The sequence below is a fragment of the Chrysemys picta genome, chromosome 6, assembly GCF_011386835.1.
Source record: "Chrysemys picta bellii isolate R12L10 chromosome 6, ASM1138683v2, whole genome shotgun sequence".
Lineage (NCBI taxonomy): Eukaryota > Metazoa > Chordata > Testudines > Emydidae > Chrysemys > Chrysemys picta.
Window position 1 is genome coordinate 124057293 of NC_088796.1, and position 13042 is coordinate 124070334.

Genomic DNA, 13042 nt, shown 5'->3' on the forward strand with positions numbered 1-13042 from the left:
AACAGAATGAACAATGTCCAGCCAGGGAAAAAGAATGAGGAGTCCTTGTGGCACCTTAGAGACTAACAAATTTATTTGGGCATAAGCTTTCGTGGGCTAAAACCTACTTCATCCCCATGCTAATTTTATTCCCCTACTGTTACTCACACCTTCTTGTCAACTGTTGGAAATGGGCCATCCTGATTATCACTACAAATGTTTTTTTCTCCTGCTGATAATAGCCCATCTTAATTGATTAGTCTCGTTATAGTTGGTATGACAACACCCATTTTTTCATGTTCTCTGTGTATATATCTCTTCCTACTGTATTTTCCACTCCATGCATCCGATGAAGTGGGTTTTAGCCCACGAAAGCTTACGCCCAAATAAATGTGTTAGTCTCTAAGGTGCCACAAGGACTCCTCGTTGTTTTTGCTGATACAGACTAACGCGGCTACCCCTCTGAAACCAGGCAGGGAAAGGAGTTCTTGGGGGGTTTCTCTTTTTTTGCTTTTGCCATTCTGTAACTTTTGAGAACGTCCTCAGCTTTGGAAACATTCCCTAATGGCCCAGGAAAAATGAAAAGAATCAAGAAAAAAATGGGGCAGCAAAAAAAAAAAAAAAAAAGCCCAGTCTTCATTTGTTCCGTTGCGTTCAATAGAAAAAGGGAGGAAATATATTGGGTGGGTGCGTAAAGAAAAAAACCAAGAAAACCATACTAGAGCTCTTCCCAAAGGGGCACAACTATTTCAAAATAAAGAATGTTGGGTATTTCTTCCCCATTTTCCCACTCCCAAACACCTCCTTTGGGCAGTGTCTAGACCAAGTTTGGAAAAGTTCAGTATGAAGGGAGAGTGACCAGATGTCCCGATTTTATAGGGACAGTCCCTATATTACGGGCTTTGTCTTATATAGCACCTATTACCCCCCCAACCCGGGCCCGATTTTTCACACTTGCTGTCTGGTCACCCTATCTGAAGGTGAATACTATGAGTGATTGAAAACAGGGTCACAATGGAAACGCTTGTGCAACCCTTTGGCATCACTATTAGCTCTCACTGGCGTATCGGGCTCTTCTATATCTGTAGACCTCAAAGCACTTTCCCAAAGCTATAATATTATTATCCCCATACTACATGTGGGGTAATGAATCTACATGGGAGTGAAGGGATTTGCTGAAGGTGACCAAGAGCAGCAGTAGCGGAGACGCTTGACTCCCAGCACTCTGTTCCGTCCTCTAAAGCACAGCTGTCCCTCTTAGCTATGCGGCTGACATTAAAAATGCCTTCCATTTCCTCTTTATCTGATCCTAGGTCCTTCCATACCTTGGACTGCAGGAGGAATCATCATAACTTAGACTGTAAGTTCTTTGGGCAGCGACTGTCTCTTTGTCTTGTGTTTGTACAGAGCCTAGCATGGTGCATCTGGGTCCATGATTGGGTATTCTAGGTGCTACTGCAATACACATTAGTAATAATAATAATATGAAATATTTATCACACTTTTCAAAAGAATAAGAATAAACTCATTGTTTAAATAATTTTATCTGGCAGAGTTCAAAATAAGGTAACGTGGGTAAACAACCAATCTCCTCATTTGCCCTGCATCTCTCTGCTGCAGAGAATCTCTTGGAGCTCTGAAGTGCAGGAAAGAACAAAAACAGAGAAGCATGTGTCATGGGCAGGCAGGTTCCCCTTGCCAACTGTGCTGTAGCTGACTGTTTGCCTGGTGACTGGCACATGGTCAGCTAACTAGGGTCTCTTTGATCACAATATCTTTTTCCCCCCCACAAGCGTAGCTAAAAGCTTTCTAAGATTTGACTCTGAGCAAATGGGCAGGAGTAAAATGAACGACTGCAAACAGTAAAAAAATACCTGGTGCTTTGGCTTGCATGTTGGAAAGCGGTAGGGGCTTCCCAGTTTGTGTGGTATGGCTGATCCAATTAGCAAAGAAGCAACAAAAACTATCAAACTGTCCCATTTGATCCACAGCAGTTTCCCCATATTAACCGTAAGCTGTCCTGTTTGCTGGCTTATGCAATGGAGTGCATGCGGAGAGACGATTAATAAATATTATTATTAATATTAATTATGATTTGTGCTAAGGTGACACAAAGAGGCCTCAACCGAGCTGAGGGCCCCACTGCGTTGATCCTCACATCCCCAGAGTGAGCGAGTCCCTGCCCCAGTGAGCTAGCCAGCTACATCGACAAGACAGACAAAGGAAAGTTTATCACCCCCGTTTTACATGTGGAGAATTGGGACCCCTGGAAATTGAGTGAGCGCTTGATGCCTAACTCTGTTTGGCTCCTTTGATTTAGTTGGGCATTGGTCCTGCTTTGAGCAGGGGGTTGGACTAGATGACCTCCTGAGGTCCCTTCCAACCCTGATATTCTATGATTCTATGACCATCCTAGCTGTCATGTTCATTTGGTATTAACCTGTTGTCCCCGTCTTTTCACGCAGCTCTTCCAGGAGACGTTTGTCATCCAGAGATGGTCAAAATATGCCAGTTTTTTTTTCATGTGAACATTTTTTGGGGGGTGGGGGGGAGGAATTCAGTTTTTTTAATGAAGAAAACTGAACCTGAAAACCAAAAAATGTTTGTTTCTCAAAAGGTGTTTTCCTTGAAACACACACATAAAAATCAGTTTTCAGTAAAAAATATTTAGTTTTCAAAAACCAAACTTTTGTTGTACTGAAAACTGAAAAGTGTTACCAAAAAACAATGCTTTTCAGCTTTTCAGTGAAAAAAAATGAAAATTGTTGACCCAAAATGAAAATGTTAATTTCGGTAAAAAAAAATTCTCAGTGAAAAAAATGTTGACCAGCTGTGAGGTTATCCCTGCTGTGAGATCAGTCCTCCTCCTGAGGTAGCCAGGTAGGCCACAGGAATGCTAGCAGGACAGATGGGTGGATAGTGAGGGAAATTCTAGACCCCGCATTTTAAATCTAAAAGAAAGAACACAATGTACTTGAGGGGGTGAGGGGTGAAGGACTTTGCCAGACAGAGCTGCGTACTTAGTGTTAGTAATGCTTAGGACATCTCAGTTTTAAACAAACACACAGATGAGCTGTAATTAAATAACAATAACTATCAGCACTCACCAAAGGGCCTGGGCAGACCATTTCAAGACATCAAAAGAAGAGTGGGAATTAACCTTTCTGTGGCTGGACAGTTCTATATCGAAATTACTTGGCTCAATACCTAACCCAGTTTTTCTTCCATTCCTGCAAATCCGGGATTTTTCCCGGCTAATTTCTGAAAGGTCATATTCCCATGCCAGGGAAGCTAGTGTGCTTTTCAGGGCTGATCCAACACCAATTAAAGTCAATAAAATGGCGCCTTTTGACTACAGTGGGTATAGCAATGGGACCACATTGGTCCTTCCTCCCCCAACTCGTCCCTTTAAAGACACAGATCCTGCTTTTATCTCTCGTTTGAGGCCAGCTAGAGTGAGTTGTGCACTACAAGCCACAGTGACACACAGGCAGATGCAGGAGAACCTGAACCAGTCTATGAGGCCACTGGATGGTGTTTGCTGGGAGAGGATCCCCTTAGAAAACAGGTAAAGTAGGGAACAAAGTGATTTTGGAAGTGAGCGCTTGTTCTGGGTTATTTAAATAAAAAATACATTTCCTGGCTGATACCAGGCAAAGCTACACCACAGAATGGCAACAAATGGCAAGCTCAGAGCTCTGACCTGCGCAAATGTACCTGAAAGTGACATAAAGTATATTGTCCTGGATTCATGCGGACAGCAACTACTGGCACCAGGAAACTACAGACCAGTTAGTTTAACTTCTGTGCCAGGGAAGATAATGGAGCAAGTAATTAAGGAAATCATCTGCAAACACTTGGAAGGTAGTAAGGTGATAGGGAATAGCCAGCATAGATCTGTAAAGAACAAATCATGTCAAACCAATCTGATAGCTTTCATAGAATCATAGAATATCAGGGTTGGAAGGGACCTCAGAAGGTCATCTAGTCCAACCCCCTGCTCAAAGCAGGACCAATTTCTTTGATAGGATAACGAGTCTTGTGGATAAGGGAGAAGCGGTGGATGTGGTATACCTAGACTTTAGTAAGGCATTTGATACGGTCTCGCATGATATTCTTATCAATAAACTAGGCAAATACAACTTAGATGGGGCTACTATAAGGTGGGTGCATAACTGACTGGATAACCGTACTCAGAGAGTAGTTATTAATGGTTCCCAATCCTGCTGGAAAGATATAACGAGTGGGGTTTCGCGGGGGTCTGTTTTGGGACCGGCTCTGTTCAATATCTTCATCAACGACTTAGATATTGGCATAGAAAGTACGCTTATTAAGTTTGCAGATGATACCAAACTGGGAGGGATTGCAACTGCTTTGGAGGACAGGGTCATAATTCAAAATGATCTAGACAAATTGGAGAAATGGTCTGAGGTAAACAGGATGAAGTTTAATAAAGACAAATGCAAAGTGCTCCACTTAGGAAGGAACCATCAGTTTCACACATATAGAATGGGAAGAGACTGTCTAGGAAGGAGAATGGCAGAAAGGGATCTAGGGGTTATAGTGGACCACAAGCTAAATATGAGTCCAACAGTGTGCTGCTGTTGCAAAAAAAGCAAACATGATTCTGGGATGCATTAACAGGTGTGTTGTGAGCAAGACACGAGAAGTCATTCTTCCGCTCTACTCTGCACTGGTTAGGCCTCAACTGGAGTATTGTGTCCAGTTCTGGGCACCGCATTTCAAGAAAGATGTGGAGAAATTGGAGAGGGTCCAGAGAAGAGCAACAAGAATGATTAAAGGTCTTGAGAACATGACCTATGAAGGAAGGCTGAAAGAATTGGGTTTGTTTAGTTTGGAAAAGAGAAGACTAAGAGGGGACATGATAGCAGTTTTCAGGTATCTAAAGGGGTGTCATAAGGAGGAGGGAGAAATCTTGTTCACCTTAGCCTCTAAGGATAGAACAAGAAGCAATGGGCTTAAACTGCAGCAAGGGAGGTTTAGGTTGGACATTAGGAAAAAGTTCCTAACTGTCAGGGTGGTTAACCACTGGAATAAATTGCCTAGGGAGGTTGTGGAATCTCCATGTCTGGAGATATTTAAGAGTAGGTTAGATAAATGTCTGTCAGGGATGGTCTAGACAATATTTAGTCCTGCCATGAGGGCAGGGGACTGGACTCGATGACCTCTCGAGGTCCCTTCCAGTCCTAGAATCTATGAATCTCTAATTTACACATTGTCCCGGAGATTCAGATTTTTACCGGAGAGTCTGAATTGAAATGGTTAAAGGTCTGTTTCTCTAAGAGTCATATAATGCCCTTGATCTGCACTTACAACGCCCACCAATGTCACTTTGTGTGGTGCACGTGAATTTAGCTAGAACCTCAATATCTCCTGGGGGTTTCCCCAGATGCAATCTGGCTTCAGACCTCCCTTTGATGGGGTGTCTACCCCACACAAGGCCTGAAGTGGTAAATTAGGCCCATTAACCTTAGGCTGCCCTTGGAGGAAACCTAGGGCGTGCTAGAGCTAAGTGAAGATGAAGTCCAGCTGCGGGGAGGAGCTGGGCAGGATCTATAAAGAGAGGAAGTTGGCCGGCTGGGGGAGGAAACGTGCAGTTGCACTCTCTGATACAAGGGGGAAGAGCAGGAAGCTACAAGGACAGAGTAGGAAGGAGCGGTGAGGACTGGGAGAGTAAAAGCCCAGAGCTGCTGGGTGGAGGGGCCAGGGCCGCTCGGGAGGGGGCAAGTGAGGCAATTTGTCCCAGGCCCCGCAGGGGTCCCGCGTGCCCTGGCCGAGAATCCCTTCCCTGGCTACTCACCTGGCGGCGTTCCGGGTCTTTGGCGGCATTTCGGCGGCGGGTCCTTCAGTGCTGCCAAAGACACGGAGCGAGTGAACGACCCGCCGCCGCCGCAGACTCGGAGCGCCGCCCGGTGAGTACAAGCGCCGCAGCGGGTGGCGCCTTTTTTTATGTTCGCTCCCCCACTTTGCCCCAGGCCCCCTGAATCCTCTGGGCGGCCCTGGGAGGGTCCCTGGATTGGAACCCAGAGTAGAGGGTGGGCCCGGGTTCCCCTACCAGCCATGACAGTGGGGCGCAGACTGCCTGGGACAGTTTGCCTCAGAGGACTTGCGATACCGTGGAAGGGGGAGAACTTTCATGTGACTTAGCCAGAGGGCTAAGCTATGAAGAGGACAGTGCTGCCACTCCCAACACATGAGAGGCCACAGAGTAACTGAGGGGAACAATGGACTGAGTAACCGCAGGAAGAGGCGTCAGACCAGGTGGCACAGCTAATTCCCCAGATGAGCCACAAGGAGGTGCCGCCGAGCGGTGAGTGGACCAGTCCCCGTCACACTCGCTTTGTGCAAGCTGAGTCTAACAGTGCACAATGAATGTCCGTATACATTCGTGTAAATATTTAAAACAGGCACAGGCAACAACTGTGGTGGTTATTATTGAAGCCTCACTCCCCTTTCGTGGTTGCTCATAACTTTCTAAAGCAGGTCCATTGGAGGCTGAAATATCCCTTTTTGGTCTTAGCCTAGATTGTGTGAGCAACAGACTCAGCTGGGCCATTTGTGAGTTATTGGAGCTGAACAAAGGAAAGAAAAAAGAATCCCCATTTTCCCCTCTGAGTGCAGAACAGAAATGTACTTGCTTCACAAAGAGCAGAAAGAGGGCCCTGTCGTGCAAGTTTCACTCACGTCGAGAGCATACGTGACCCACTGGTGAGTGAGTATGTGTGACAGGCCCTCCGCTGTGCCGATCCACAGAGGCTACGAGTTGTTACAGCCCCCACCTATAGCGCCTGGGCTCTTTAGCTCTTCGTAGCAGCTGAGTCTTTTAGCTCTGCAGGTCTCCATTTCAATCCCTGGCATGATGGCCAACATGGTGGTCATCGTATTTAGTCATGTGAGGAGGCCAACTGAAGCCAGGGGGCCAGGGTCTGACAGCCTTCCTCTCATTGAGTAGTACCTTACATTGACTTCTGGGGCACTGGAGATGAGTACGGGCATCTTGCCATGCGTGCTCGCTGGGTGGCGTTGCTGTAATTACTGTGCTAAGGATGTAGGCTGTGGCTGCTGAGACCAACAGTTGACTTCCCGCTAAGAAGGCATAGCTCCGGACTGCAGATGTGGCTGGTGCATTTAGATCCAGGAGATTGGGGGTTCGGTTCTCCACTGCCACTGATTCATGCGAGGGTGTTGTGTTACAGCGTGGGGACAAGCTGGAAGAAGGCATGAAGACAAGAGTGGAAGAAGGATAAAAAGAGAGCAGGTCAGCAAGAGGCTAATGCTGTATAAAGTGAGATCTAACTAGTCCTGTCAGTGGTCCGCAGCCTGGGGAACTCTCTGCCACTTGTAGTCCTGTTCCTGCAGAGCAGGGAGGGATTTGGTGTTGGCTTAGGAAATGCTGGCTGTGATCACCGGTATTAGTAGGTGTAATGATTTGGGGAAACTGTCTATGTACAACTTACATTATTGTATGTGTTAGGTAAAAAGCAAGTCCTTACTCACCTCTCCAGCACCCGAGTTCGTGCGGAGTTGGTATGGGGCTCACAATCTGTCAGAGACCAGACACCAATTCGTTGATCAACGGGCTCACACTATCCTTAGCTTGAAAAGCTTCAGAGTAAGTGTGGCAAGTTTATTAGGGGTGAGCATCAATATTTATACACAGAAGTAAACAAAGTGATTAACAGATCATAATGGTCATGTATAATCAATCAAGATTCTACAGGATAAAACAGGTTAAAATGTAAATTCAGAAAGAGAAAAGGGGAGATGGCTACTTAAGGGGAGGAGGGTGTCATGAGTAGTTCGCAGGTCAGAGCTTTGATTAAAAGTTCAGACAGAGACATCAAGTCTGGGTTAAGTTTAAGCTCATCAAAAGTTCAGACTCAACATTCCTCCATTTGTAGCTTTGGGATAACTATTTACCAAAAGCTACACCCCATTTTAAGGAGCCAAGGGCCGCTTGGCAATTTCAGCCTGGGCCAACTCGAAGAGAGTAAGGCCCTTGGCTGAAGTAGGAAAAGAATAAACTGACCCACATGAGCCTATGAGGGAGGGGACACACTGAATACAGCAACACAATATTATAAGGATTACTATGGCCCCAACAATACCCACCAAGAGTTTTTTAACCCACCCAAATCCAGGCAGCCAATTCCATAAGGCTCCCCACCAATCATAAGGTGGCTGGCCAGAGGAGTAGTTCTTAGCCATTTCCCTTAGATGTTTGGTACGTTGAAAAGTGTCAGAGTAGGTGTCATTTACAAAAACACAGCATTCTTCATTTATGAGGGCGCAAGTTCCTCCCTGGGCTGCTAACATTATGTCTAAAGCCATTCGGTTTTGCAAAGCTAACTGGCGCAGCTGGGATATTTCCCCGGCCTGATTCTCAAATAGGGTCGCAGTTTCATTGGTTAAAGATTCTAGTAGTCCCTGTAGACGGATGACACCACCCCTCAATCTAATGAGACCAGCCCACCGCTGCCATGACAAACCATCATGGATATTAATATCTCTGAAGGTTTCACGGATGTTACGAACATGGGGAAAATGAGGGGGAGTGAGGAAGATGCGAGAAGGCGGTGTTAGCCACGCTAAATAACATGACCCTGCCCAATCAGGGGAGAGAAAGTAATAAGCTTTGGGCCCGCACACCCAGTATGTTCCATACAATGCGTTTCGGGTATTCCATTTCTCAAAGTAGGAGGTAACCCACCACCCGTTGGACCACTGTTCCCCTGGTAACGCAGAGGGGTCGTTGTGTGAACTGCAGAGGCACAATTTGGTAGTGGTGTTTTCAAAGGGCAGTGTAGTACTGCTTGAGCAGTTGTAGAAGGCAATCGTATGTCCCTTAGCAATTAGTTGGACACCCTCGTGATCTGAGCAGGGCTTCTTAAAAGCTGACTCTGAAGGCTTGCCCACCCATGAAAAAGTTGGATCGGGGTGAGGGATCCACATATGGGATAAGTGGGATGCGCAAGGCTTGAAGCCAAGATTTTTACTAAAGGCGGTGCCATTAAAATACATGTTGCATTTACTTGTTCCCACAAAAGTTGACCCCTTTTCTTTAACAAAACACAGTGATCCTGTCTGATTGGTTACCCTGAGATATCTGTTAATTGGCACTCCTGTTTTGTCCCATGTAAGATTGTGTTGGACTGGATCTTTTACTCTAGCCGGTGGCATCCAAGTCATATTAGCAGTGGTCAGGGGAATGGGTGTGAAGGGGAGTCCCTGTTCTGCATTTACTGGAAATTGAGTACATACCCAGCAATTACTTCTATTTCCTAAAATACGAGTTTTAACCTCATGGGAATATCTAATAAAAGCATTATTTTCATAAGCAGAAAATAAACTAAAAAGGCATAATAAAAAACATACAGTTGTCAGAATAAAAGGTCCTCTCATTTTTGCCGAGTCAATTTAAGTCTGATGTCTGAAAGAGGTAAGCTGGTCCACTGGTCGGAGGCAGTGTCCTCAGTGGTGGCAAGAGCTGCTGGTCCGTCACTGTGGTCCACTACGGCTGGCTTGACGTGGGAGTGGTGGATCCAGGATTTGCGTCCTTCCAGGAACACTGCAGTCTGGGTTGTTAAAAGAACCTGGTGGGGTCCAGTAAACCTCGGCTGGAGGGTGTCGCCACGAACGAACTTTTTGGCCCAGACGAAGTCCCCTGGTTGGAACGGGTGGATCTGTTCTTCCAGCGGCACGGTCTGGGAAAACTGCGAGGCTTTCCAAAGGGTACGGAGGCGAGCCTGTAGGGAGAGAAACTGGCACGCGGTCATATGATCCCCACCCAATAGTGAAACATCAGCACGTGGTAGCGCCCCGCCTTTGAAAGGGGGGTGTCCATAGAGCAGTTCAAAGGGGGATAATCCCAATACATGGGTTGGGCGAGTACGAAGGTGAAACAGGACCAAGGGAAGTACCTGAGGCCACTTTAACCCTGTTTCCTGACAGTATTTAGCCAATGTAAACTTAAGCTCCCTATTCATACACTCAACTTTCCCGCTAGACTGGGGGTGGTAGGGTGTATGAAAGGAGTGTGAAATGCCCAGTCCTTGTTCTAAACGGCCAAGGACATGACCAGTAAAGTGAGGTCCGCGATCTGAGTCAAGCACGAGAGGGATGCCAAAACGGGGTACAATGTCTCTAAGGAGAATCTTCGCCACTGTGGCAGCAGTACAATTAGCAGTAGGAAAAGCTTCGACCCAGGAAGTCAGAGGGCAAACCAAAACAAGGAGGTGCTTTTTCCCAAAAGCCCTTGGCATATCTGCAAAGTCAATTTGAAGATGTTGAAATGGAGCAGCAGGCGGAGGTCTTCCACCCTTAATTTTGTTAAGAGGCGGAGCAGGTTCATTACGCTGACATGTGCTGCATGCTTTCACTATTGACAGGCAGTAGGGTTGAATGCCTGGAGCATACCAAAAGCGAGCGATGGTGTCCACAAGGGCGTGCGTGCCGTAGTGACCCCCCTTATCATGGTGCCAGCGAACTGCCACGGGGTATGTGGAGCGAGGGAGGCAGGCTCGGCCATCCGGCATAAGCCAGGTCCCTTTGACCAGAGTGGCTCCGAGGCTCTCCCACGACTGTAGTTCAGCAGCGGGTACTGGTACGGGGTGCGGTGGAGTAAAGGAGGAGGCTGCAATAGCCAACGTGGGCATGGCTAAGGGTAAGACGGCAGCCGTCTTGGCGGAGGCGTCAGCCAGGGCATTCCCACGGGTGACGGGGCTATCATCTTTAGTATGGGCCCGGCAGTGAACTACAGCCAGGACCGAGGGTTCTTGGAGGGCGTCCAAAAGCTTGTGGATGAGGGGGAGGTGCTGAATGGGTTTACCAGCAGCTGTCTGGAAACCTCGAAACTTCCAGAGGTGGATGTGACAATGCACAACTCCAAAAGCATACTTGCTATCAGTAAAAATGGTAACGGTCTTACCAGCGGCCAACTGGCAAGCTCGGGCCAGGGCATAGAGTTCAGCGGCTTGGGCTCTCCAGTTGCCTGGTAGTGAGGCGGCCTCTTGAATGTCCCATTCAGAGGTGACTGCATAACCGGTGAAATGCTTGCCATCAACATAGAAGGAGCTTCCGTCCGAGAAGAGGATGCAATCAGGGTTGTCCAGTGGCACGTCAAACAGGTTATCCCTTATCTGTAAGATGCTATAAACTACTTCCACACAGTCGTGCTGATCCTGGAAGACTGGCAGGTCAGGAAGCAAGGTAGCTGGATTAAGGGGCCCACACCTTTCAAAAATTAGGTTAGTGTCTTCTAAGAGTTCGGCCTCTAGCTGTTGCTGACGATGGGCCGAAAAGACTTGGGTTGTGCCCCTACGCAGAAGGGCTGACAAGGCATGAGAGGTCCAAACCGTGGTAAAATGACCCAGGGTCAGGCTCTTTGCCTTTGTGATCAGCAGGGCAGCTGCTGCCAGAGTCCGGGTGCAGGATGGGGTTCCCTGAGCGACAGGGTCGATCTGCTGAGAGTAAAAAGCAAGCGGGAAATGGTGGGGCCCGCTCAGCTGGGTAAGGACGCCACTAGCAATTCCGCCCCTCTCGTGGACAAAAAGGTGAAAGGGTTTGCTGTAATTGGGGGGGCGGAGAGACATGGAGGAGGCCACACTGTCCTTGAGTAACTGAAAGGCTTGGATCGTGTCTGGGGACCACTGCAAAGAGTCAGGAGCAAGGTTAGCAGTGAGTCGGTGGAGCGGTTTGCTTAACTCCCCGCAGGATGGCAACCAGGGGCGACAGAAGCCAATTAATCCTAAGAAACCTCGAAGTTGTTTCTTGGTGTTTGGCAGAGGGCAGTTTTGGATAGTCTTTATGCGGACTGGGTCCATTTGTCTCCCCTCTGGGGTTAACAGGAAGCCCAGATATCGGACCTTCTGTGAGACCCACTGAATCTTGTTAGGGTCTACCTTGTGACCTCTGGTGTGTAGGTATAATAAAAGTGCCTTACCATCGATGCGGAGGGCAGCTTCTTCGCGGTTACCTAATAAGATGTCATCTACGTATAGGACTAACGTGGATCCCTGCGGACTGGTGAAGCCTTCCAAGTCGTGGCGGAGGCATTGGCTGAAAATCGTGGGGCTGTCTCTGTAGCCTTGAGGAAGTCGTTGCCAGACATAACTTTGTCCCTCCCAGGTGAAACCAAAGAGATACTGAGAGTTTGGGTGCACAGGAATGCTGAAAAAGGCTGATTTTAAGTCAATAACAGTGAACCACTCAGCATCCCAGGGGATTTGGCTGATGATAGTAGCTGGATCAGGAACTACTGCATGAAGAGGGACCACATACTGATTAACAACCCGTAGATCCTGTACAAAGCGCCAACGAATAGGGTCTCCGTCGTTTTTAGGAGGCTTTTTGACAGGCAGTATAGGGGTGTTACAGGGAGTGCGCTGAGGGTGGACTAGCTTTTGTGCAATGAATCCCTCGATAATGGGGCGGATGCCCTCCCGGGCTTCCAGCGACAGGGGGTATTGAGGGACTGACGGGGGGGTTAAGGAGGGCTTCACTTGAATCCTTACTGGCTCTGCCGAAAGGAGCAGGCCAACATCAGTGTCAGAAATTCCCCAGAGGGTTAAAGGCAAGTCAGTGAGGTCAGGGGAGAGAGAGGGGGGGTGTTTCCCAATTACCCTGAGTTGGGGCCGAATCTCCTAACACTGTCATCAATAATCCTACCCCTTCAGGAGTGCAGGTTAAAGTAGCCTCAAACTTACAGAGTAAATCCCGGCCCATCAAAGGGATTGGACAAGCTGGGGAAAAAAGAAAACGGTGAGAAAAACATTGATCAGCATAAATAACATTTAGAGGCAAAGTGAGTCCCAGAGACTGTGGTTTGCCCTCCACCCCAGTTGCAGTTTTAACCTCAGAGGATAGCCAGGGAGAGGGGGCATGATTTAAAAGAGAGAAAGTAGCTCCAGTATCAATGAGGAAGGAGACAGGCAGTCCTTGGACTGAAAGGGTTAGACGAGGCTCTTTGCTGGGAGGGGAGAAAGTGAGGAAGGAGCCGGCTAAAGACATTAAGGAAATAAGACCATCACATTGTTTGCCTTCG